The sequence below is a fragment of the Microcaecilia unicolor genome, chromosome 7 (genome assembly GCF_901765095.1).
Source record: "Microcaecilia unicolor chromosome 7, aMicUni1.1, whole genome shotgun sequence".
NCBI classification, from domain to species: Eukaryota; Metazoa; Chordata; class Amphibia; order Gymnophiona; family Siphonopidae; genus Microcaecilia; species Microcaecilia unicolor.
In genome coordinates this window covers 167,616,560-167,638,509 of record NC_044037.1, presented here as the reverse complement: position 1 = coordinate 167,638,509, position 21,950 = coordinate 167,616,560, and the positions used below count along the sequence as shown (strand labels likewise).

The 21,950-nt window shown below is 40.5% G+C and overlaps 1 protein-coding gene across 2 annotated transcripts in view; it reads left to right on the top strand.

Annotated features, from left to right (window-relative positions):
• Positions 1–21,950, top strand: part of PARD3B (par-3 family cell polarity regulator beta) — a 2,175,158-nt gene that overhangs the window by 622,162 nt on the left and 1,531,046 nt on the right. The window lies entirely within an intron of this gene.

Below are 21,950 nucleotides of genomic sequence, written 5' to 3'. Positions count from 1 at the left end.
TCGCTGGAGGGGGGGAAAGGTGTAATTTAGCAGCGCGGGGGGGAGGCATTGGCGCTCCGCCCCGGGTGCCATCCAGGCCAGGAACGCCACTGGTGCCTGCTACAAGTACTTATTTGGAAAAACATCAATTTTCTATTCCTGTTACAAGGGAAAATTTATCTTTTTGGCAAATGTTGCACACTTAGAATAGTGACACAGGACAAAAAAATAATTAAACATTTTGTTTTTATAAGGGAAACTTAAAAGAAGTTTCTGAGCAGTGATTTCCACACTTCAGTGAAACATCATTCCTGATTTTTGCTTACCTTGTTGCAGCTTTTATTTTTACTCTTAATTATTCTTCCTTAAATAGAAGATGATCCTTTGCAGCTGCAGGGTATTAACAAAGCAGTCTTAAGTTGTGTAGGAATATGTTTGCATTTTAGTTAATTTATTCTTTGCTTTTTTTTTTTTTAATAGTAACTTGTTTCAGTTGTCTCACTGAAACAGGCATCAGAATTATACAAATCAATCATATTAACTTGCCTGAGTGAGAATGGATAGACAACACCAGAAAAGGTTCAGAAACTGGGGTGGGCTTGGAATACCAGCCAAGACGCCCCTTTCTCTCCCATAATAATCATGCAGGGTTTCACGCAACTGGATGTAAGGAAACTGGATATAGTGGTAAAAGAGAAAAACACTAGAGTAGCATTGATCATAGAGATGTCAGTCCCAAGAGATTTATCCTGTGAACTGTGTGGAGAAAAAGATCTTTAATTACCAAGAAAAGCAGTCTGAGACCAAGAAAATGTGCCATAAAGATACTGAAATATTTCCCATTAGCTTGGGTGCCATAAGCATACATGGATAGATTTTCTATACATATTACATCTTATGAACTCCAGAGAGAAGTTCTCTTTGGTACGATGCAAGGACTATGAGTGTTAGCAGTAAATCTGAGAAACTAAGATCGTACTCAACATGCTCTGGCTTATGAGTGCAGTTCTCTACTCTCATGGAATGTGCAAAACCAACCCATTTGGAGACATTGCCCCCCCCCCCCCCCCCCCCCCCCCCCCCGTCTCAGACCAGATTCAGAATCTAGTATTTATGTATCTCTGGCAGTATCTCTTGGTGTGTAGCCTGTTGGCAGGCTTTCTATTGCATTTTTTGTGGTTTGGATCACAAAAATAAGTTCACTACATTATCTGTGCGACATCAGTAATGGATTTCAAGACCCCTGATGCAGGCATCACTGCCAAAATACAGCCATGTCGAGTCTGTTTTTTGAGTCTAATCTTTTGTGCCACTACACTTATAGTTTGAATGAAATTGCATTATTTCCTGTTGGAACCAATACATTTTTGCTATATATGGTTCTTGACTCTCTTTTGTTTTGGCATTTTAACCTTTCTATTCTGTTTCCCTAAACACTCCCCCTGTTCTAGTAAAATATTCTTATGATGCCAGTGCTGAAAACATTATATCAGAAGCAGGGGCGTAGCTACGGGTGGGCCTGGGTGGGCCCAGGCCCACCCAATTTCGGCCCAGGCTCGCCCACCCAAGCGCGCACACTGCAGCAGCAGCAGCAGCGCATACCACGGAGACGGCTCGCGCTCTGGTTCAGCTCTCTCCAGGTTCTGAGGCCCGCCCACCGGTGCCTCCCGTGGCCTTTTCGCTGCCTCTTAGAAGAAGCCCGTGGGGGGAGCGGTCATACCGCCTTCGGTAGCGCGGAGTCCGTCGGCTGTTCGCCACACTTGTCCGTTACAAACACCCCCTCCCCTTCCGCTAGTTCGCTTGACCTCTCCAGAGACACGTGCTCCTTGGGTCATGCGGGAACAGCGGGACTACGACGAGGTGACCGGCTTCCTGGGCCAGTGGGGACCCTTCCAGCAGCTCATTTTCTTCCTGCTCAGCATCATCCCCAACGGCCTCAACGGCATGTCCGTGGTGTTCCTGGCCGCATCTCCCGAACACCGTTGCCTGGTGCCGGCCACCGCTAACCTGAGCGAGGCGTGGAGGAAGGTCAGCGTCCCTAAGAAGATGGTGGACGGGGTGGCGGTGGACAGCATGTGCTGGCGGTACCGGCTGCTCAATTTCTCTGCCCAGGGGCTGCTGCCAGGGCTGGACGTGAACGTGTCCGAGATAGAGACGGAGAAATGCCTGGACGGATGGATGTTCAGCATGGACGTGTATCGCTCCACCATTGTAACAGAGGTATGTGCTGGGACGGCAGGTGATTGTGTTTGTGTTGAACGCTGCACGGTGATATAATAGAAACAGTGACATGATGCACCAGGAAACACACACGTACAGATTGCCCATTACCACATTATAGCTTTGCATGTAGTTGAAATGATTGCAGTGCTGTGGGTAAAGGGCTATGTCTGAGCCTGTATATCAATCTTGGAGCTCTTTTACTAAGCTATAGTAAGCAGCTAGTGCAGGGTTTATTTCGTGGTAGACAGTTTGGATCCATGCTAATATCTCCTGTGCTAAAAAGGCAGCCATCGTTGTAAAAATATTGCTGGCTGTCATGAGTGCTGATAGTAGTATGTGCATCTGCCCTACTGGTAGTCTGATTATTTACAGAAACTTTCAAACAGTGTTTCTAGAGACTGTCATGTAGCTTTCCTTCAGTGGATACTCAATCACTCAAAACAGTGGAGAAAAAAAAAGACCTCAGCAAGTCAATAACTGCTTCTTAACCAGCAGTGCAGACATACCAGCCATGGGAGGTCAGAAAAAAACTCCACAAATGGTGCAACTGTGTGGGAAGAAGAAATGCCAATAACAATTCAGAACAGAACAGAAATGTCAGCTATGCAGATGACTTCAGTTTCTCAATATTTTCAAATTATATTTTTTCAAACACTACTTATCCAGATCCTTCCAATGCGTCGCTGTTACACATCCCAAGGAATCCTCATTTCACATCTGCTGCTTTAGGGGATTGATTAATTTCCCTTGACCACAGCGATCTTTAATAGGGCAGTGTATGGGAGGTGGGGATAGTGCTGGGCAGACTTTTATATAGTGCCCACCCATATTAGCTCTGGGCCCACCCAAAATGTCAGGTCTGGCTACGCCAATGATCAGAAGACTTATTGAGCTTCGGGGACATATTTATAATTTATGCTTTTTCACATTCTGTTGACCAGTTGAAATCTTTTCTGTTTATAAAAATGAATGTTTTATTGCAAGTATCTTTTAATGATCTTTTCAGATCTGTTTGTTAAAATACATTTAAAATGATGTAAGGCTGTTTATATTCTGATCTGTTCATATTGGTTGAAGGTGGCAGACTAGCAAACATCATTTTGGAACCAAGATCAACTAAGATGTGTAGAAATCTTGTTTACAGTTGGCAGACCCCGCCAGGGTTAGGGAACCAGTGCTCTTAGTGGAAAGTTCAGTACACTTTTGGAAGTGTACTTAACTTTTACCACCTGTTGAACCAGAAAGTTAATGCAAACCGCCTTAATCCTTTTGCATTGTAATAAATTGGACTTTTTAAATTGACTTGGCAATGCAGCTAATTTTTTTTTACGTTGCACATCATGTTTTGTGTTGTGAGCTCTTGATGGTATCTGTATCAAAAATCAATAAAAGAAATTAAAATTCATTATTGTTAATGAACACATTTCAAACATATTCATTAGAGTTATCCTGAAAACCAGGCTGGTTTGAGCCTTCCAGGATTATAGTTTGACATCCCCTTTTTGTGCATTAAAGTCACGTGAATGACAATTATCTTGTATTAATTGCCCAATAACACATTATTGACACAGCTTAGAAAATAGGGACTGAGTAGAATCTGGAAGTTATAAAGTAGACCCCATTTCAATGCTATACTTGCTATGATATCAGTTTGCTTTCACTGTGTGTATTCCTAAATTTTACACAAAAGAAACTCAGAACTTGGGTAGTCTTACTCAGATTGTGATTTTTTTAATACTGAACTTAGGATAGTATGTTCTTGAACCAGGGTATTATGGTGTGATCTTGGCATTGGAAGAACTATAATTTGATGTAAACAATACTATTATTATGTGATAGTTCTAATTACATGGAATTTACCTGTTCAGAGAGAACTACTGTGTGTGTGGGGGGGAGGGGGTATTCAAGTATTTCTTCTGAATTTACAGTGTTTGTTTATATTTAATATTGGCAAGCTGCTTTTGTAGTCATCAACACCTGTAGTCATGAAATATTTGTGGCTTAATTTAGATTTGATGATTAAAATAATGTTCTCACCAAAGAAAATTGAACTCTTTATTCCTCCATGCTTTGGCAAGCTAGTGACTTTATTTAATATGTTTCTAAACACAGAATTTTTTGAAGAGAAAAAAAAACCCAGCTTCAGTTTTAGGTTTAATATAGAAGTGCTTCCCAAGTCCAGTCCTGGAGTACCCCTTGCCAGTAAGGTTTTCAGGATATCCACAATGAATATGCATGAACTTGATTGCATACACTGCCTCCATTATATGCAGATCTTTCATGCATTATGGATATCCTGAAAACCTGACTGGCAAGGGGTGCTCAAGCACCAGACTTGGGAAACACTGTAATATAGTATGACTTGCAATTTACTGAGGGACAACATAGAAGCAATATAGATTTCTGAATGACCAGCAGATAGTGCAGACTTTACTTTTATTTTAGGTTGTTTTTGGGTGTTATTTTTGTTATATTGGTAACAGTTCAAGAATAGTACATACAGTATTAAGGATTCATTTTGGATTCAGCTGTTAGCTTCCTGTTGGCAGCTACCACTTTGAAAACGTACAAAAATATTTCTTCATAATACATTTTTCATTTTTGTAAATTCATCATATTTTTTACACCATTGGTCCCTAGCCTGTAAAGGTATATAACTAAGGAATCAATCAATCATACTTTAACAATTATTAAAATCACTCATGAAGAGAAAACATAATAATCAAATTTCATTGTTCATTGGAGAGCAAATTAAATAAAAGATCATCCATGATAGTATAATAGTGATAAAAAATTCTATCATTGTCCGTAGGTCTACAAATTAATAAAATGAGCATGTGTAAATTATTTTTTACTTTCCCTTCAAGATCATATTCCTCTCTCCACCGAGACAGTATTGCAGAAGTTTTTAATTAAAGCAGTCTCCATATTTTGTTATGTCTCCACCATAGTGTAAGTGAACAGGCAGTTATGTACTTTGCTTTGGCGAGCTCATTTACATAGATATGATCATATCCATTCATTTTGGTATTTGTTTTGATTGACAAGTAATGAAATCTGTAATGTTGTTCTAATTAAACAGTGTCCCCCTATCAACAGAGCTGCAATTCAGGCTTCTGAATAAACAGTTTATGCTGCTGTGCCAGTACTTTGCTTATATTACTGTTATTAGAAGTGTGTATTTGTACGTAGAATGTGTTAGCTTCCTGGTCTCCATTGTTCTTAACATTTGTTAAAATACAATCTGCAACTTCTGATATCTTAAGCATTTATGGGCATTTCCATTGGTACAGGTTTAGGGAAAACAGATACTTTAGCCCAGGGTTGGGCAACCTGTGACCTGTGAGCCAAATGTGGCCCGCCACTGAATCTTTTGTGGCCTGTGAGACCATGGGAAATATACACAGAAATGTCATTAACCAGATTCTTGGCAATTTTACATACTATGTTTTACAAATATTTTCAGAATAGCCGTCTAGCAATTTGTTTCCATCCTTTTGAGCTAAATCTTTATTTATCACAGAAGGTCTGTGGAGCTCTGTGTGTTTCTGGTTCCAACATTATGTACTGTTGTGGCCCATTAGGGTAATACTGACCTTAATGCAGCCCTCTGTGTATGAAGGTTTCCCACCCCAGCTTTAGACCTTGTCATTGAAACAAGTTGCCTTGCTATACACTAGCCATATAAATGTTGAAAGTGCATCAGAAAATAACATTTTTGCTGCTAAATTCTGTGTAAAGAAGCAACATTTTGTTTTATTTGTTCTTTTTGAAAAGCTAAAGATAAGTTTCATTAAAAAGCTTATATCTAGGTGATACTCCTTACTGGAGAGGGAAATATGTTTTCAGACTGTTGCAGTGGAAGACATTCCTTTTTGATACAAGGTTAATGGAATGCCAAAGTGCAGGACATAGGGATGATCGCATGTGGAAGACTTTTCATGTCATTTGGGAGCCATATTGGGACTCCATTGACCAAAGAGACTGCAGCCCATTGTTGAACAGGTAGAATATCTCATTTTCTTTCATCACTTTCAGCAGGGCTGGGCAACCACAGTCCTTGAGGGCCACAATCCAGTTGGGTTTCCAAGATTTCCACAATGAATATTGTCCGCAGACCACTACCTTCCTTCCTGCAGGTATGAACTCAGCTGACCCTGGAAGGGCCCTTCCTTGGATACAGCACTCCCAGAGGCAGACTCCAAAAATATGCTTAAAACCGCTTTATTCCATCAGCAAGGCCAAGCAAGACATTTCCTCTTCCAGACACAGTCCTGGGTTACAGCACACATCAGCCCTTGTTCCTTCCCCCCACTGGCCACAGTTTCTGGATACAGTTTAAATCATTCACTGCTTCCTCAGCATGGCCTGATTCCTGGACACAGTTTTAAATCACTCACTGTTTCACCAGCATGGCAGTGTTCTGAACACAGTTCAAGTCACTCGCTGTTTCCCCAGCATGGCATGACTTCTGGACACAGTTTAAATCGCTCACTGCTTCCCCAGCATGGCCAGGTTCCTGAATACAGTTCAAGTCACTACCTGTTTCTCCAGCCGGGTCTGATTTCTGGCCACAGCTGAAATCCTTCACTGCTTTACAGCATGGCACCTCTTTCCCCCTTGAGTGGAACAGCTGCTTAACTTTTCCTCCAAGCTTTCCCCAGCCTTGAAGGTTTGTTATGAAGCCTTTCAACTTCTTCCCTTTTACCTGAGCTAGAGCAGCAATCTCCATGGGCTCACTTCCCCAGTCATCTTGGGCTTGGATCTCCTCTCCGACCTCTTTCTCCACCTCCCATTGCATAGGCTCCTCTCCCTTTATGGTCCCCAGCTGGTCCTCTCCTTCCTGATTATTCCTCCTCAGCCAATCCCCCTCCTCTCCCTTGGAATCCTGGGACTTGTAGTTCCTTTGCTGTGCCCTTTGCTTGCCCCCAGGGCTTTGCAGGGGCTCTTTGGAACTGTAGTCCTCCTCCCTTCTCCAGCTCTTGGGAAACTTATGCTTCTGTGGGGGCGTGGCTTCCCAGCCCCTAGGATCCTGGGACTTGTAGTTGGAATCCCGGGTATGAAACCTACCCATCTTGCTCCTGTCCTGGATCCCTTCTTCCCTGACCCTCAGGGGTTCCTCACAATATGTATCATATTTAATACATTGGAAGCAATGCATGCAAAACAAATAGATCTCATATATATTCATTGTGGAAAACCTGAAAACCAGACTGAGTTGTGACTTTTGAGGACCATGAATTCCCAACCCTGCTGTATAGTTTGCTTTTCCTTTGTGTATTTCTATGGGGCTCATTTTCGAAAGAGGCAAACATCTAAAAAGTGGCATAAAGCAGCATTTGGACGTTTTTCTCAAAAAAGCATCCAAATCAGTATTTTTGAAACCTATTGTTCAGATGTTTTTCTATGCTGTTCATCTTCAGTGCATCCAAATCTCAAGAGGGTGTGTTGGGGGTATGTTAAGGATGGGATTTGGGTGTTCCTAAGACTTGGACAGTTTTCAGCTGTAATGGAACAAAACCAAACCGTCCAGGACTAAAGCTAAGACGTGTTGACTAGACCTGTTTTTGTAACAAATAAAATCACAAAAGAGAGGATAAAACAGCATGCAAAATAATACATAAACAGAAAAAAAGCAACACTGGGCTTTCAGGATCGAGATAGATAATGTCCTCCTTTATTGAATGATGACCCGACACAGGCCGTGTTTCGGCGCATAGGCGCCTGCCTCAGGGTTCTAACATAAAATAACATATAAATATATCAATCATATGTAAATTAAAACATGCATATATAAATCACCATACAATTATAGAATAATACTTCATCATGAATAGAACATAAAATAAAACATTCACATAAAAGAATAAATACTCATATATTTAAAAAAAATGTAAATGTGCAGATATATTTAAAGATTTAGAAAAAAGAAATTTCTTGTGTTTATATATGTGTTATAGTCTTTATCCAGACCGGTTGTCATTCATAAATATATGGTTTTCAAATGACACCCAGGAGTCGCATAATTTATATCAGGGATCTTAAAGTGATAGATTGCCAAGGTGATAGTATCTGCAGGTCCTCCTTACAGATGATATGAAGATATTTGAACACGTTCCCATGATTTACAAACAGATGAAATAACTGAGCTGTTCTGTTGCCAAATTTGAAAATCAGCAGGCTGAAAAACTTTTTGAATTGAGTCTCATGACTTAGTAAAAGAACCTTTTTAAACAGCTGAATTGTTATGTCGTCGAATTACAAAACAATTCTAATCATCCATTATAGAAAGTTTGTGTGGAAAAGACGTTCACTATGGATTGTGCTAAGCCCATTATAGCACAATTCATTCAAGATGCATTTGAAATCATCAAAATAGCGCTATTCTAATTCTGCCACAGCGAATTAGGATCTACATACTTAGCCTCTCTATTTGGTAAAGAAGGTGAGAAGGTGGCACAAAAGTCTTATGTGCAATCAGCATCTTTATGGCTAATTTGTTAAAAAAATGTGGTGGGTTACAAGAAGTGCGGAAAAAGTGAAATATGTCATAAATCGCCAATACTAACTGCAGTTTTGCAACATATACATATAAATATAAACATAGTGGCAGAACATCAACATGCAAAACAATAATAATAATGTTAATATGGATGTCAAATGATGGCATTGAATCAACATGTAGATTTGATAGTGCATACCATGAACACACACACACACACACACACACACACACACATATATATATATATATATATATATATATATATATCTTTCTTTCAAAGGTATTTGATGTAATGATGAAGAAACTCTTCAAAAAATGACATATTGATATTCACAAATAATGATGAGTGACATTCAGACTCATAAGGACATGTTCTTTTTGTTGGTAAGTGAGCTAGGATTCGATGCTGATATATGATCTCTCAAGATATCCAGTTTTTTTATATCTCCATAATAGATGTCATATTGCGGATCTTTATAAAAATTCTTTTTTTAACATTTTTATTATTAATGTTCGTATTATAAATGCTCTTTGGATGATGGTATCATCAAAAAATGAAAATCATTAAGAAGTAAAATTATTAAAAAGAACCAAAACAACGGGATGCCTCAGAGACAAAAATGGGGGCCTCAGAGAAAAATCATCAGAGAAAAACTGATAAATGGTTCTCTGTTCTTGTTGTAATAGAATTTTTCCTATATCGCTTCCCCACCGAGATGCTCTAATCAGTTTGAAAACAAGAAAACGGAGATCTGCGAAGGTGTGAGAACAATCAATATTACAGCGCCACTAGTGCAACATTGCATTATGTCTCCTGATATTACTTTGATGCTCAATCATCCTGGTTTTAATTTTTCTAATGGTTTTCCCCACATAAATCAGCTCACATGGACAAAGAATAAGATAAACCACACCCTCAGTGTTACAATTAGAGGAATGTTTTAAAGGATGCTCTTTTACTGTCTGTGGGTAGATGAACCACTGGGGTGTTTAAAGATGAAATGCATACTGAGCCTGACCCACAGGGTTTGTGTCCAGTGTTTGGTGGTGTAGTAGATAGTGCAACAGGAAAGGCTGAGGGGGGTACAATTTCCTTGATGATCTTGTTTTGTGTATGAGGCACAGTGAGCCATTTCTTATCAAAACATTGATGTCCCTCCAGAATGTGCCAGTGTTTGTGTAATATCTTTTTTATATCTTTTGAAAGATGAGAATTTCATGCTACAAACAATATCTGGCTTCCCTCTTTCGTCATTTCTTGTCAGTAGATCATCCCTATTAGCAACCATTGCTTTCCTAATTCCTTTTGAAATGCAATTCTCTGGATATCCTCTGTCACGAAATCTCTTGGCCATAGGTGCACACTCTTCTTAGTCTCAGGAATTGGGATAGGGGAAGATTTTCCTTAAGATGTCTGCTATGATGACTCTGGAAATGAAGGTAGTAGTTCTTGTCAGTGGGTTTTTGGTAGATAGTTGTATTAAAGCTGTAAGTACCTTTTTAATGAGAATATCCAAAAAAGGAATTTAATTGGGATTGTAGTGCACCGTAAAATTAAGGTTTGGGTCCAGGCTATTAAGCCATGCATGAAATTCCCCCAATTTCTCAGTAGTACCTTTCCATAATACAAGGATGTCATCGATATACCTTTTCCAAAGGTGCAATTCCCCCTTGATATGGTGTGTCTGTAAATGTAAATATTCAAAAAATGCCACATATAAAATGGCAATGCCCGGAGCCATACTCACCCTCATTGCAGTTCCCTTAATTTATTTATAGAATTTCTTCTGAAAACAGAAGTAGTTATCTTGGAGGGCTATAGATGCCAGTTGAACTATCAAAGCTGTGGGAACTCTGGTGTCCTGGCCTCTATCATTAAGAACACCCGTAATAATTTGAAGAGCTTGTTGTTGGGCAATGTTGGTATATAATGACTCGAGATCAAATGTGACCAGGATGATATCTGTGAGGTTCCCATCAAATTTTTGCAAAAAATTAATGGCATGTCCTGAGTCCCTGATGTACTATTTAACCAGGGGGATCAAGGGTCTCAGAAAAGAATCCATAAAAATTAACAGAGGTTCAAGAATAGAACCTATCCCTGATATTATAGGTCTTCCTAACAGGTATTAGTTTAGAAATTTTGCCAGTCCTTGATTTGTATACACACACAAGGTCCTTTGGCTGTTTTTAATTTTCTGTATTATAACATTAGATAATACCCGCTACTAATAAGCATCGGGAATACGATACATGTGCGGTGTGCTCTTACCCACTATACATATCTTATCAATACTGCACTCACTATAGCTTGCATATATGTTTTGATGGCTGACTCTGTGATATATTGAACATTAGCCACCTTTGTTTGTACAAACAGAATAATTTGATATATGTTTTATCATTGTTGAACTACTTACAATTAAATATCCATCTACCCTGCCTTTTTATGTCAGACATTGTACCCCGCCTATTTGGTTATGCATACATCTTTGAGAAAGTCACGGACAGGATTTTCTGGTAAGAATTTCTAGTAAGGCATTTACGATAGATAGACGTTCCTGAACAAAATTAATTTATTTGTTGTTTTATTTATGTGTTCCATTACGTATAAAGTTCATTTTGTTCTTTTATATTTGTATTAGCAGATTGGACAATGTTGATTTGAAAAGTAAGGCTAAATATATATTTTTAAAATATTTGTTATTTTTCTATTTTTTATCATTCTTTTGGTGTGAATTATATTATTGTCATAAGATAGTTTGCCCCCCCCCCCCCTTTTTCTTGTGTATGGGGTAGTCATTTGTAGCGCTCTAAGACGAAAATTATGTGACTTCTGGGTGTCATTTGAAAACCATATATTTATGAATGACAACCGGTCTGGATAAAGACTATAACACATATATAAACACAAGAAATTTCTTTTTTCTAAATCTGTAAATATATCTGCACATTTAAGTTTTTTTTACATATATGAGTATTTATTCTTTTATGTGAATGTTTTATTTTATTTTATGTTCTATTCATGATGAAGTATTATTCTATAATTGTACGGTGATTTATATATGCATGTTTTAATTTACATATGATTGATATATTTATATGTTATTTTATGTTAGACCCCTGAGGCAGGTGCCTATGCGCCGAAACACGGCCCATGTCGGGTCATCATTCAGTAAAGGAGGGCATTATTTATCTCGATCCTGAAAGCTCAGTTTTGTAACGAATAAGGCACTGGAGGATGACCCCCCCCACACAAAAAAAAGTGATTAAAAACATTACTTACCAGCCTCTAATGTTATACTAAAGTCCATTAGAGCAGCATGCAGGTCCCTGGAGTAGTCTAATGGTTGCAATGCACTGCAGACAGGTGGACCCAGGTTCATACCTCCCCCTACCTGTTACACTTGTGGTGGAGACTGTGAGCCCTCCAAAACTTAATAGAAACCCACTGTCCCAACATATAAGTGCCCCCTTCACCCATAAGGGTATTAATATAGTGGTGTACAATTGGGTGTACTGGGTTTAGGGTAGGTTTTGGGGTCTCAGCAGACAAGAGAGCAACGGTGAGATGTGTACCTGGGAGCATTTATTTGAAGTCCACTGCAGTGCCCCCTAGAGTGACCCAGTGCTCTCTTGGGATGTCTGGGGGACCAATCTACTAAAAATGCTGGCCCCTCCTATATCTCAATGGCTTCATTTTCTACGTTTTTCACTTGGACTCCCCCTCCCCCCCCCCAAAAAAAAATGGTAAAAAACAAAACCACAAACAAACCTTGTTTGAAACAGTATTAAAAAAAAAAAGGTAGACTTTTTCCTTTATTCAAAAATGACCACCTTCCCTTTTCGGATTTTGGACGTTTTGCGCAAACGTTCAAAGTCGAACTTAGACGTCATGTAGAAAATTCCCCTCTGTATATTCCTGTTTCTCAGTAGAATCCCAATTTCTCTTCTAGGGTACTATATAATTTATATTTGGGTGTAGGGAAATTTTCTGGTGACAATTTATTGCCATTATAAACTCTCTCGTGGAATGTCTAATGTTGCTGGGATTAGGTAGATTAGGTGGTGGTGGAGGGGGAGGTATGTTTACTCAGGGAAACTTATTTTTAGTTCTCTGGAGAGAAGATGGGAAGGTGGTATGTTTAAATGAGAAGGCATCTATTGTGTAGCTCGAGACTGGTACACAACTTTTTTTTTTTTTACAAACTTTTGAATTCTTGAACTTTGAATTTTGAGCTTTTAAATTGGATCTTGTTTCATGAAGTGTTATTCTTTCAGCAGTATTGTGTTTGAAGTACAATTCTGAATTGTAAAAAGGCTGTTATATTCTGTACTACACTACTCTGTTATATGTGCACAGATAAGAAACCACTGCATTCTAGTTGTATGGCTTTGTTTATGCTGTCTTCTTAATTAGTTATACCTAAAAAGAGTATGTATGTGTGTGTGTGTGTGTGTATATATATATATAGACTGATATATTGAATTTTTTCTTCCAATCTAGAATAGGAAGGAGATGGGAAATTACTAATTACTAAAGTGAACCTAACTGGTCTATTAAATTAATAGGGATTCTATTAAAGTATAGTGAAGTATCTTGAATGTAACAGGATGTAGGATCTGAGGCAATACAGTTTCACCTATAGTTTTAGTCATAGTTGATTAATAATTTTGATTGGGTATGCATTGATTGTAGTGTACTCCAATCTGGGAGCCTCTTAATTAAACTGAGCCCTGCCCCTTTCCATGGTATGATTCTAGTGTGTGTATTTGTGCTAACACGTGTAAATTCATACAGTAAGTGCTTATTAAGTACATAAGTAGTGCCATACTGGGAAAGACCAAAGGTCCATCTAGCCCAGCATCCTGTCACCGACAGTGGCCAATCCAGGTCAAGGGCACCTGGCATGCTCCCCAAACGTAAAAACATTCCAGACAAGTTATACCTAAAAATGCGGAATTTTTCCAAGTCCATTTAATAGCGGTCTATGGACTTGTCCTTTAGGAATCTATCTAACCCCTTTTTAAACTCCGTCAAGCTAACCGCCCGTACCACGTTCTCCGGCAACGAATTCCAGAGTCTAATTACACGTTGGGTGAAGAAAACTTTTCTCCGATTCGTTTTAAATTTACCACACTGTAGCTTCAACTCATGCCCTCTAGTCCTAGTATTTTTGGATAGCGTGAACAGTCGCTTCACATCCACCCGATCCATTCCACTCATTATTTTATACACTTCTATCATATCTCCCCTCAGCCGTCTCTTCTCCAAGCTGAAAAGCCCTAGCCTTCTCAGCCTCTCTTCATAGGAAAGTCGTCCCATCCCCACTATCATTTTCGTCGCCCTTCGCTGTACCTTTTCCAATTCTACTATATCTTTTTTGAGATACGGAGACCAGTACTGAACACAATACTCCAGGTGCGGTCGCACCATGGAGCGATACAACGGCATTATAACATCCGCACACCTGGACTCCATACCCTTCCTAATAACACCCAACATTCTATTCGCTTTTCTAGCCGCAGCAGCACACTGAGCAGAAGGTTTCAGCGTATCATCGACGACGACACCCAGATCCCTTTCTTGATCCGTAACTCCTAACGCGGAACCTTGCAAGACGTAGCTATAATTCGGGTTCCTCTTACCCACATGCATCACTTTGCACTTGTCAACATTGAACTTCATCTGCCACTTGCACGCCCATTCTCCCAGTCTCGCAAGGTCCTCCTGTAATCGTTCACATTCCTCCTGCGACTTGACGACCCTGAATAATTTTGTGTCATCGGCGAATTTAATTACCTCACTAGTTATTCCCATCTCTAGGTCATTTATAAATACATTAAAAAGCAACGGACCCAGCACAGACCCCTGCGGGACCCCACTAACTACCCTCCTCCACTGAGAATACTGGCCACGCAATCCTACTCTCTGCTTCCTATCTTTCAACCAGTTCTTAATCCATAATAATACCCTACCTCCGATTCCATGACTCTGCAATTTCTTCAGGAGTCTTTCGTGCGGTACTTTGTCAAAGCCCCTATGTTACCAGGATGTCTACAAGTTGTCCAGACAAAACAGAGCAGACAACACACTGCCTTGTAGAAAAGGTTTTTATAGATGAAAAGTGCCAGATGTAGCCAGGTTTCACCTTCTTACAGGCTGTGTCAGGGGCTTAGGATCCCAAAGGGCACTTACATCTAATAGTAAATTTTAAAAAAATCAGTGAGAAGGAAGGAGCTCTGTTGCTTATTTTACTATGACATTGCTGCTGTTGTTTTTGAACTTACTATATTAGATGCAGGTGCCCTTTGGGGTCCTAATAGTGCAAGCTCCTGACACAGCCTTTAGAAAGGCGAAACATGGCCTTGTTGGACACTTCGATCAATAAAATTGTTTTCTACAAGACAGTCATCTGCCCTGTTTTGTTTGGACTATCTGCGTTCAGATTCCCCCCTCTTGTTTTGTTCTATTGTCTGCAAGTTGTTAAATTTAATCCTAGCATTCTGACCAGCATACAGAAATCGATGTTGTATTTCATCAATTCTTTTAAACACCGTTCAAGGAATTTCTACAGGAGCAGTTCTAAACACATGTGAACACTTAAGAATCATCAGTTCTACAAGAAAACCAGTTCTGGTTTTGTTCTTTTTTACCATTACTCTTAGAGGCTCCATTATCAAAAGAAAAAGCTTAGGTGAAAGAAGGCACACCTTGATGTGTTCCCTTCCACATGTGAGTAAGTGCTGCATGGTTGGGTCTGTCTGGCAGGCAATGGATTACAGCGTCAATCAGGTCCCTCTCTATGTTAACAGGAAGCCTCCATGCCAAACAGACTGCAAGAGATGAATAAGATACTAGACTGAAGCAGTGCATTTCTGTAAATTGAGTGTGGGTCCTGGAGAATCTGATTTTGATTTTTAATTGTGTTATAGTGTGTCTAGTGGAGGAGTGGCCTAGTGGTTAGAGTGGTGGATTTTGGTCCTGGGGAACTTGGTTCGATTCCCACTGCAGACACAGGCAGCTCCTTGTGACTCTGGGCAAGTCACTTAACCCTCCATTGCCCCAGGTACAAATAAGTACCTGTATATAATATGTAAGCCGCATTGAACCTGCTATGAGTGGGAAAGCGCGGGGTACAAATGTAAGAAAAAAAACCAGAGATGTGGTCCATTTTACTATACTTAACCTTCCATTTTGTTTATTGGGTATTGATCAGCTATCTGTGTAGCAGAGTAGGGGCAATAATAACTATAGTGGGAAATGAGCCAGATTGGCCTATTCTGGGCCATCGTTTTCTACCTTTGTAAACTAAGGTTTTCTGACTCTGTCATTGCCTTCTTAAGCTGATAAGCAGTTTTTTGAAAAATACTTTCCTGTCATTTTTATAGCAAGAAAAACAACTTTTTAAGCATTACAAAAGCTAAATAACAAAATTATATGAACTTTAGCACTTATTGTAAGCCATGGAGAAGTGGTGTATTCATCAAGCACAACTTAAATTATCACAAATTTTCACTCTCAGAAATAAAGTTTTTGAGGATATTAAGGGGTCCTTTTACTAAGTTGCAGTAAGCCTACCACAGTTTTTTTTAATCATTTATTTATAATGTTTCATTTTACAAGGGTCACTTGCAAACAGTAATACAGAGATGACTGTACATTAATACAATATTAGAGGAAAACAATCTCAACTAGATAAATGGATTATATACAACTAGTAAAAGAGGCCCATTTCTGGCTCAAATGAAATGGGCGCTAGCAAGAGGATTGCACAGAAACGTTTCCAGTCTCCGCACCCACTGCACCCCCTTTCCACCCCCACGCAGGTCGTCATACCGCCACTCCCCCCTTTTCGTCCGGCCACCCACCTAACATACCTGCCCAAACACGATCAGCTGTTTTTTCGAAGCAAGACGGCACCGCAGGCAGCCAGCAGACATTGGCTGTTCACTTCGAAGCCGCTCCTCCTCTGGCCTCTGACGTCGCAGCGCTCCTCCGGGTTCGTCCACCAAGGGCATTGACGTCAGGTTAGAGGAGGAGCGGCTTCAGTGTGAACAGCCAATGTCTGCTGGCTGCCTGCGATACCGTCTTGCTTCTAAAAAACAGCTGATCATGTTTGAGCAGGTATGTTGGGTGGGTGGGCAGACGGAGGCGGGAGTTTGTGATATTATTTTACGGCGCCTTTTTGCTGCACCGGATCGGCGTGTGAGGTGCAGGAATTGTGTGTCCCTCCCTTCCAGAGAGTGTGCGGCAGGGCCCCCCCCCTTTGGTCTTGCGGCGTCCTTCATTGGCGTTGTGGCGTACGTCAGTTTTTTGTGGGCGATGCAATTTGTTGAGTGTATTTGCTCCATCCTCAACGTCATCACATTTGACGCGCGGGCGGGGCAGACACACTGCGATCTAGAAACTACAACTTTGGAAAGAAATTTCTGAAGCTTCATTTAGAACGTTGGGGTTGCGAATTATGTCCAGATGGGGCGTGGCTGAGGGCGGGTCTATGAGTGAGAGTGAGTGGTGCATGAGTGACAGTGAGTGGTGCTGACAGCCTAACCTACCAACAGGGCTTCAGTGTTTCCCTGGCACAGACTGAGCTTCAGAATCTTGGAGGTGAGAATTATTTATATAGATCTTTCTCTTTCATAGACCACAAAATAAATAGAGAAAGTGAAACAAGACAAGGAGATCAATTAAACAACAGTAAACAAAGAAAAAGTGGTATTAACCTGATTATCCCCAGTTATTATTTATCTAAATCATTATTCCACATTGATCATCTGGTTGGCTTCTTCAAACCCAAGACGATGTATAGTCGATTAATTTCGTTGGAAACATACTTATTGTCCAATATTAGTGGAAATAATACACCTGATTTCATTTTTTCTCTTTTAAAACCAGAAATTATTTAACAATACAAACTTGAATCTCTAAACCAATTCCCACTGATTAAGGTAATCCCAGTTTCACAGGCTTCACTCCTTTGAAATGATTCCTCTTAGTATATTAATTCAAGAGGAAGAAAACCTTTAGGAGTCATACCCGGAACTCCGGGAAAACAACAATCTTGATATTAATCATCTGTAATAATATTAATTTTCTTCAAATCTTTCTGGTCTATTAACATTTTCAAAATCTTAACCGTTTCCTATTCCTGTAGAACTTCATTTGCTGTATCAATTTTTCATTCTCAAAGGATTCAATTCGATTATCCATGTGGCTCACTAATAAGATTATATCTGAAGTAAAATTATTTACTACCACCGTTAGGTCCTGGCGCGCCTTCCAGATGATATTCAATGTAACCTCCAAGGGAGCCAAAAACTCCAAGCTGAGAGCTGTTATGGGTTTAGAAGTGGCACCGCCGACACGGGTTCAGCTGTAAACGACTTCCGTTTCAGCATACACTCCTAGCTCACTCCTCCACTCCTTTGGGCATGGTGGTTAAATGATTTGAGAGCGATGAAGTTGTTTCCAGTTCCAAAAGCATCGACGCTCCTTCGTCGGTGCTAATCAAAGGACTCATCAACCCAGTCATCTGTGGGCAGCTCGTCGCACAGCGGACAAAACGCTGGCCATTGGCGGCTGAACCCCCATTGTCCCCTTCCTCTCAGTTAAGGCAGCTGCAAATGCAAAGAGGATACTTTAAGTAAACAAAGACAGAACTTCAGAGGACAGCTGGGCCGTTGAGCGTACGAGCCTCAGGTCACCATCTTTCCACTCTCCCTAGTTTGGGACACTCTTTGTCTGGTTTCTCCTCAGAGGCCTGTCTTATATGGGTAACCCTTCAGCATAGCCACCTGAGTCATTGAAACACGGAAGCCCCATCCACCACTACAAGGTGGTGTCCCTTCGGAGGGGGCCTACCACAGTTTAAAAGGGCTTACCATGGGTCAAGGGCAGACTGAGGGTGGTCTGGGCCCCCCCAACCTGGATACTGCCCAACACCCCCCTGACACCCCTGCTGCTCCGGTCCTACCTGGGGGATCCTGGTAGTCTGCTGGCCTCTGCAGTGGGAGGGGGGCATGTTCTTTCCTGCCCACTGTGCTGCCGCTAGTCTCCTGTATACTGGCGCTGCTGTGTTTTCAAAGTAGCGGCTGAGACTTCCCGTGGTAGTTTCACAGGACTCAACAGTCTCACAAGACTTCCACAGGGAGTCTCGGCTGCCATTTTTAAAATACAGTGGTGCTGGGCAGGGGGGGAATAGCGGCAGCCCAGAGGGTCGGGCAGGAAAGAACATGTTGCCCCCCCCATGAGGCCACTAGATCACCAGCATTGCACCAGACACTGGGCCCTCAGTCACTGCCCGGTTGCTCAAATGGTCAGTCCATGGGGCGCACGGAGGCATACCGTGGTAAGTTTCAAATGCGTGCACACAACCCACAAACTAAAAAATATTTTGTATTTTTTTGCTGAGGGAGTGTGTCTATGCTAATCACATTGGCATTGCCACATGCTATCTGATTTACATAGGACTAATGCATGAACCTTTACTGCTTACAAAATAAATAGTGGTAAGGGTCCGCATGCTAATTTTTGTTAAGGCCATGTACTAATTGCCACATTAGTACACAACCATTAATTCAGAAAATGGAAAATATGCCTTTTTCTGGCTGCGGTAGCAGCACGTGAGAAACCAGCGTAAGGGTGCACTAAGGCCACTTTCTACCACAGTCTTGTAAAAGGACCCCTAAGAGTTTCATCTTTTAGGGCTTCCCATTTTCCTGATCAATCCATTTTGTGTAATCCAAGAAAGATTTCCTTGTTTCAGTACTGCAGTTTTGTTAAAGTGCTAGGAACATTTTCTGTATAAACTAGCAAACATGTTGGAATCATTAAATATTTCTGTTCAGCAGCAGTTGTTAATGACTACTATCATTCTAAGGGCTACTTTTACAAAGCCACGCTAGCAATTCTGGCTTAGCCCATAGGAATCGAATGGGGTTCATCAAATTTGCTGTGCTGGAATCACTAGAGATGCTTTGTAAAGAAGCCCTAAATGTCAGTGGGTTATTAAGGTATGTATACCTTTTATCAGGAGCCCTAAAAAAAGTGCACCAGGTGCTAATAATAAATTGCTTGATGTTTATGAATACTGATTTTTTTTGTGTGTGTGTGTTTCAAGATATCTTCACCATATGTTAATATATATGCACCTCTGCCAAAATTTCTCCAGCTTTACTCCAACCGATCTTTCCCTCTTTCTGCTAATCCTTCAAGGTCATATATGATCTCATCATCAGTTCATAACCTCATCATCAGTTTGTAACTGTTAGCAATCACTTTTATACATGTGGCAGATATTTGGACTCTATCCAAAATTTAATATCAATTTTTTATTACATATACATTGCGATTTTTTGCAGCATTTGGGACTAACTTTTCTGTATTTTAAGAGTTTGGACCTGGGAAAACACCTGTGTATGCTTGTGTGTAAGTTGAAGAATTTATGTCCAAAAACTGAGCATAGATACAATAGTCCATTTCCCTATGTGTCCTTCTGTCTGTCTTACCCTTATCCTTATTGGTCCTGTCTGTCCTGATTTAGATTGTAAGCTCTTTTGAACAGGGACTGTCTTTTCATCATGTTGAATTGTGAAGCGCTGCGTACGATTGGTAGCGCTATAGAAATGATTTATAGTAGTATATAACAAGGGAGCCCCTTTCTATAAATGATGATTAAAAAATGAAATATAACACAAAGCGCTAAAACCACAACTTTCTTAGAAATACCTTCTTGTTTTATGGCACTTATAAGGAAGACACATTTTTGCATCTCTTCATTTAGGGCAGGGGCGCAGCCAGACACCGAATTTTGGGTGTGCCTGGGCCCAAGATGGGTGGGCAGAAGAACTCTGCCTTGTCCCACAAGTGATTTGGTCTTTCCCTCTCTCGTCTGCATACCATATGGTCTCCCAAACATACCCCCCATCTCCCACCGCATACCTTTTAAATAGCAGATTTTCACCGGCAGCGAGCAGCAACTAATACACACTGCTCATGTTGGCCCCACATACAGCATGTATCAGTCACTGCTTGCTGCAGGCGAATATCTGCTATTTACAAGGTGAGACTTGGGAAGAATCCTTGCCAGCCACATCATAGGTGTGCTGCTACTGGGTGGGCCTGAGCCCAAAGTGGGTGGACATGGGCCCACTCTTGGCTATGCCACTGATTGAGGGGTGGATGTGTTTGAGCTGAGTGCCTAAAGAACTGGAGCTCCCAAGGCCAGTGAGAATTGGCCAAAATACCTAGCGGCAATTTTGGATGCTGGGCTGCTGAAGTCTGGTATTCGATACCTGCAAGCGACCATTTTTTTTGAATTAGGCTCCACACTCTGGAATGCATTCCTCGTAAGGCATCGCTTAACACAAGACTATCTCAATTTCAGGAAGTGGGTGAAAGTTTGGCTCTTTAACCAGGCCTTTAATGGAAGAAGTAACTAACTTGCTAGTCACACACATGGAGTGACACCGGCTGCAAGTACTATAGCAGGACATGTTTATTCACTCCTACACTAGCTAAGATAATATTCAAACACCTTTCTCACCTCATTTGCAATTTTCTTTAAATTAGTACCTTATTTTCTTACTCCCGTTACTCTATCTTATCTATCATTGTCTTCTATCTTTGCTTACACTCAGTACTGTCTATTAACTATTGCTTATGTTTGACTATTCTTGCTGTACTTCGCCTTGAGTGAATTCCTTCAAAAAGGTGGTAAATAAATCCTAATAAATAAATAAATAGCTCTATTTGTTATGGTTGAACATTTCAGTGAATTTGATAAGTACTTTCCATTGTGATAGTTTGGATTTATGATACCAGGAGGAAGAAAGCTTGTATATTGTGAGAATTGAGGGTAGAATGGGAAGTAATGTTTTAAAACAGTATTTGGTGAGATTCCAATTGATGAGGTATGCTGGAATTGCTTTTTTGGCGTGAGGAAACATTATTAATCAAAGGAATTAGTCTTGTAGGGGCTCTTATTTTCTGGCTTCATGGCCACTGTCTGGTATTCAACCCAAACAAACTTATAGCATGATGGATCTCTGGATGCCATTTTTTCCCCGTTTTTAGTATTCTTATAAAAGTAGTGGATTTGTTCAAATACTTAGGGGTCATGACCACAAACTCCCCTTCTTGTCTTTGGGATAGTAAAGAAGGAATTCTGTGTTCTTTGGCAGTTGTTTTCTTTATTTCTGCTGCTACTTTGATAACCCAGCTCTTCATTCTGTCCTCCAT